At 32.2% G+C, this 6,361-nt stretch overlaps 1 pseudogene; it reads right to left on the bottom strand.

The window, feature by feature from the left end:
* Positions 1 to 1,699: 1,699 nt before the first annotated feature.
* On the bottom strand, positions 1,700 to 2,791 carry LOC144253805 (uncharacterized; annotated as a pseudogene).
* Between the last annotated feature and the right edge of the window lie 3,570 nt (positions 2,792 to 6,361).

Below are 6,361 nucleotides of genomic sequence, written 5' to 3'. Positions count from 1 at the left end.
CCATTGTTTGATTAAAATGTATAAAAGTATTAAGAGATGCTAGGGTATTATTTACTCAATAATATGTTTTACTCTTACATAGAACATTTAGTCAAGTGGAACACTGTGATGTCTGTCATTTAATGACAGGATTCAATACATGATTATTAACATATAAACAAATATTCAGTTATAATAACATAATGCATACATAAGGTAAATATAGGTGAAAAATGCACTGTAAACTGGCATGATGGTCCAAGCTTGTATAGAAGTAAATTGGGAAGCTGAAAAGTTTTAAAAGTTTAAATTCAGCCTCAGCAACTTAGTGTTGTTTCAAGCAACTTAACAAGACCAGTCTCAAAATTTGAAAAAGTGGGGAGAGGGCTTGGGAATGTAGCCCAGTGTTTAAAAATCCCTAAATATAAACTGCAGTACAAAAAAGTAAAGTTTAAACCATTAAAATTCAGTATAAAACATCAAAAATAGCTTTTTAAAAATTCGTTATGAGATTTACTTTTTTTGAGAGAGAGAGAGAGAGAGAGAGAGAGAGAATTTTTTAATATTTATTTTTTAGTTTTCAGCATTCACAACATCTTCATTTGTATTTGGTGCTGAGGATCGAACCCAGCGCCACACACATGCCATGCGAGCACGCTACCTACCACTTAAGCCACATCCTCAGCCTAAAAATAGATTTCTTATAATTGTTTTCTCCAACATTCAAAAGTGAGAATAGCTAGTAATCTTTGATTTAGAAAAAAATTTATACACTTTCAAAGATGAGGTTTCTGCACTATGCATGTATAAAAATCATGATTGTTATTTCTACCAAATAACTGGATAGTGTTTAATAAATTTACGCAAAAGTTAAAGATAACTACTCATTTTCTATATTTAAATTAGTTCTGTCTTTCACTTATCCTCATATACATCAAGGTGTAATGTATAGGTGATGACTTTACTCTCACATTTGTCAAGGTGTTTATTGTAAATGTTTTGTTGTTATATAAGGCATTCATTTTGGACAAAATATGTTCAATGTTCACTACTGGTATGAGTTTTCAAATGTTCGATGAATTGAAAATTTGAATAGGTTTTGGAAATATTATCTAACTTTTTAGGATTTCTGGGCACAATGAATTCTCCAAAAATCAGCAGTGTTTAAGAAACATGTGGCTATGAAACATTTTTTTTTTCCATTTGTATTCTCTCTAACCAGTATGTATCCTCAGATACTGAGTATTGGTGAATCAATTATGGAGGCATTGTCACATTGTCAATTTTCACATTTCAAAAATTTCTCTCTGCTGTGATGATTGTGGAGAGGATTAAATGTTGACCCATCCTTAAAGAAACAGTACAAAGGTCTTACTTGTAGTGTGTTTTCTCCAGTGTGTTTTCTTGGATGTCTAGTAATGTGTGATATATAATTAAAAATGTTTCTACATTCTCTACATTTGTAGTCTTCTTTGCAGAATAAATAGCCTAGTAGTGGTGAAAAAGTTTTGATTTCTTATTAAAAGCTTTGCTACATTGTTTCGTTTTGTAGGGGTTCTTTTCTGTATAAATTTTGTGGTTAATAAGGTTTGCTTTTTCTTTAAAAGCATTATCACTTTCTTCATATTTTTAAGGTATCTCACCAGAGTGTCTTCTGCTGTGGTAAATAAAAGTTTTATTTTTGATTAAAAGCTTTGCCACATTATTTACATTTGGAGGGCTACTCTCCAGTGTGAGTTCTCCTGTGGCAAGTAAGACTTGTCTTTTGACTAAAGGCTTTGCCACATTCTTTACATTTGTAGGCCTTCTCTCTAGTTTGAGTTCCGTTGTGGCAAATAAGGCCAGATTTTTTATTAAAAGCTTTGCCACACTTTTTACATTTGTAGAGCTTCTCTCCAGTGTGAGTTCTATTGTGGCAAATAAGGCCTGATTTTTGACTAAAAGGTTTTCCACATTCTTTACATTTGTAGGGCTTCTCTCCAGTGTGAGTTCTGTTGTGGCAAATAAGGTGTGTTTTTTGAGTAAAAGCTTTGCCACATTCATTACATTTGTAGGGCTTCTCTCCCATGTGAGTTCTGCTGTGACAAATAAGGTTTGACATTTGAGTAAAAACTTTGTCACATACTTTGCATTTCTAGACCTTCTCTTCAGTGTGAGTTCTTTTGTGACAAATAAGGCTTGTTTTTTGACTAAAAGCTTTGCCACACTCTGTACATTTGTAGGCCTTCTCTCTAGTGTGAGTTCCATTGTGGCAAATAAGGCCTGCTTTTTGACTAAAAGCTTTTCCACATTCTATACATTTGTAGGGCTTTTCTCCAGTGTGAGTTCTGTTGTGGTAAGTAAGGCCTGCTTTTTTATTAAAAGCTTTTTCACATTCTTTACATTTGTAGGGCTTCTCTCCAGTGTGAGTTCTCTTGTGGCAAATAAGGTGTGGTTTTTGACTAAAAGTTTTTCCACATTGTTTACATTTGTAGGGCTTCTCTCCAGTGTGAGTTCTGTTGTGGCAAATAAGGGTTGATATTTGAGTAAAAACTTTGTCACATACTTTGCATTTGTGAGCCTTCTGTCTAGTGTGAGTTCTGCTGTGGTGAATAAGGTGTATTTTTTGACTAAAAGCTTTGCCACATTCTTCACTTTCTTTGTAGGGATTCTCTCCAGTATGCATTCTTCTATGACATATAAGGGTTGATATTTGATATTTTCCACATACTTTACATTTGTAGGTCTTCTTTTCAGTGTGAATTCTGCTTTGCTTAATAAAGATTGATTTTTCTTTAAAAACTTTATCACATTCTGCCCATTGGTAGGACATCTCTCCAGCATGGGTTCTTCTGTGGTAAATAAGACTTTTTTTTTTTTTTTTTACTAAAAGCTTTGCCACATTGTCTATGTTTGTAGGGCTTCTCTCCAGTATAAATTCTTTGGAGGTGAACAAGGCCTGATTTTTTGTATAATTTCTGATGTTTACTCTCACGTAGAGTTTTCCATATTTTCTTTTGTTGTAAATAGTCAAGATAACAATTTCTATATTTCCCACTGATCACTTTGTGAAATATATGTTTTATGCCCTTTTCTGGTGAATATTCTTCGGTGTGATGAGGAGTCATGGCTGAATAAACAAAAAAAATACATACTAGACTGGGATAAATATATTTGCATACACAACATGAAGTTAAGGTAAAATAAGTACACCAGGAGTGTAGCAGATTCGTAAATCCAAAGTTATCATTAATCCAGAAATATATCAGTTCAATAAAAATGTATAAACAAAATTACCTTGGGAATATTATCCAAATTTTTTAAGAGACCACAGTATCCAAGAGTAGTACATCACTAAGTAGAGTAATACAATAGAGAGAAGGAAAGTATGTTACTTTTATCATCCACAGACTTTTGTCCTCCATAAGATAGCATTCTGTATTTAGTAAATATCTACCAGTTACGTTCACTCTCAGTAGAATATAAAAAATGTAAAACATATATAAACATCTGTGGCTTTTTTAAAGAGTGTCTGAAAACTGTTTTTTATCTACCATGACATATAGACATAAAAATAACTGATAGATTTTGGGTGATAATACCATAAATATTCAACAAGGGTAAAGTGGTTATGGACTCTTAAAAAGAAATATGAACAAAAATTTTACTAAGAAATATACACATATATGTCTATAAAATTTTCCCTAAAAATATATTTAAAAGACTATAAAAACCTTGCATAGCCTATGTCCTTAATACTTGGATGAAATCAAAATATGGCAATCAAGAATAATAAATTGATTTTTATAGTTTCAAATTTGTGTGATATGATTATTTCTTTTAATGACAAATACAACTTTATGAATTTACTACATATATTATGGTATTGTATACTATTTATAGAAGGTAAAATGACTAAAATGAATCAACACATGCATTATTTTATATAATTATCAGTTTTGTACTTACAAGGTATTGTATTCCTTCTATTAGTATTTATGAAGAACATGATACACTACACTCACCATGTGGTTAACAAAACTCTTGACCCTCTTATGCCCACTAAAATAAAAATATGGAGACTTTGACTAACAATGTCAACCCTACACAAAACACAGTACCTGGTGAGCAAAATTTTACTCATTAAATTTCTGACTTCCACATGTGAATCAAAAGCTCCTGCAACTGACTCTCTGCCTGCCATATTTTACTTAATGCAAAGTCCTGCATATATATCTTATAACACTTTAAGAGACAAAATATTTTATATAACTAAATAATAATAGTATATAAGTACAATATTTGTACTCATTTAATCATTGATGGGCACATATATTGAGACTCTGTCTTGAATATTAAGAACAATGTTTGCACTAAACACAAAAGCAGAGGTATCTCTTCAATTGGCTGATTTAATTGTTCATGGATATATATTTAGTGCTGACATTTCTGGATCTTTAGGTCATCCAACTTTAAATTTTTTTATGTGTGGTGCTTGGGATTAAGCCCCAAAATTCTATATCACTGAACTACAACATAAGTCTTTTTAAACTTATTGAGTCATGTTGTTTCTAAATATCTGTGACTTGCCTCAAACTTGAAGTACTTTTGCATGGCCTCCCAATTAGCTAGTATTACAAGGATGTAGCACTGTACTTGCCTATTTTTATTTATTTAAAACTTTTGATACTATTTTTCCCAAAAACGACTATATAATCTACTGTTAGCTGTTTTAATGAACAAATCAATTAAAATAGTACAGCTAATAAAGATAAAGAAAAGCATGGCTTAATCCAAGTGAACAAACAAAACATTAAGAAGGGAACATTAGAATACTGACAATTATGAATTACTCAAAGAACACTAAATAACTATTTAAAGAAAGTTTAGTGAGTGAAATTGAGACAAAAAATGTTAATATGAATAAGCTCAAAATATGTGTGTGAATAATTCTTTTAGAAAAAATGAGAGAGGCATTCCTAGTGAAAAAAGCTGAAATTCTACCAATATGGGAGAAGCTTATCAAGCAGGACCATAAGGTCAAGTCCAGTCTAAGCAACTTAGTGAGATACTGTAAAAAATTTAAAACCTATAGGATATATAAAGGGAAGTATGAATATATATATATATATATATATATATATAGAATCCAAGCATGCAACAAATGAGTCTTCACTTCAAAATATTTATGATTATTAATGAATTATTGCAAAACACAAATCAAAAGAAAAAAATTACTAACAGAATTGAATCTAAAAGAAAAAAAACTTCCAAGTCAGTTCCAGCAGAGAGCATGGCAAGAAACCAAGCATGATCTGCTCTCAGAGGCCCTATTCACTTAAAGACAGATAATGCCCTTGCCTACACATCTCGTTCTTTTGCACAATTTTTTTTATCAGTAAGATATGGTTTTAAATCATGAAATTTCTCATCATCCTTCTGGACAAGCTTTGGTTGAATGAGCAAATTATATCCTTAAAAATTGCCGTTTAAAACAGAAACAAAAAAAGGGATCAAGCCTCTCTCATATTAATGATGCTTTAAATATTGTTTTATTTACAGTTAATGTGATCATTATACAACACAAAATTAATGCTCAAAAATAGTCAACAGCCTTGAATAGACATTTTATTCCCAAACAGCCATTACCAAAAAAAAAAAAATATGTAATATATAGGATTCTACCAGACCCAGCATGACAAGATCCTCTAATCACATGGGGAAAAGCATAGACTGCTACGCTTGTGACAACAGGTCCTGTTTGGACTCTAGCTCAATGCATGAGATGTAGCAATTTTAAATAGATAACAGGAACTTCACAAGATGATTCCTAAGTTTTATTTAATCCTGGAAGAGGAGAGTCCCCCCAAACAAAAGGGCAATGATTATTCACCTTGAAAGAGAATAACCATTAAAAAAGGACCCCAAGATATTATAATTGCAGTGACTTGGGGGAATTTAAAATTGTTAACAGCCTCATCTCAATAGGTATTGGCTCAAATGGGGTTAGAATGCCCTCTGGATCACTTAGTTACTTCTTTGATTGCTAAACTCACACAAAACTCTGTAAATGCTTTGATCTCAATAGCAATGTTGCTCAGTTTTTTGTACACCAGCTGTGGGAAATTTGGTACTGTGAGATCCTGGACTTCTAAAACCCATTATAATATCTGTACTCACTTGTCTGTTACATACCTGCAAAAATGTCTCATGGTACCCTTTGTTGCCTTAGCGGACTGTGTTCTTACCATCCTCACAGTAATAGGCCACTATCCTGCTTAACGTATTCATAAAAGATCTATTCCCCTTGATAAAAACTGTGATGATTCAGTGAACCTTCTCTCTAAGGCAGAATATGATGCTTTGACATTCTTCTTAGTGAGTGCCCCTGGACTAGCTCTAG

This window comes from Urocitellus parryii, chromosome 3 (assembly GCF_045843805.1).
Source record: "Urocitellus parryii isolate mUroPar1 chromosome 3, mUroPar1.hap1, whole genome shotgun sequence".
In the NCBI taxonomy this organism is placed as follows: Eukaryota; Metazoa; Chordata; class Mammalia; order Rodentia; family Sciuridae; genus Urocitellus; species Urocitellus parryii.
This window is presented reverse-complemented; position numbering and strand designations above follow the sequence as displayed.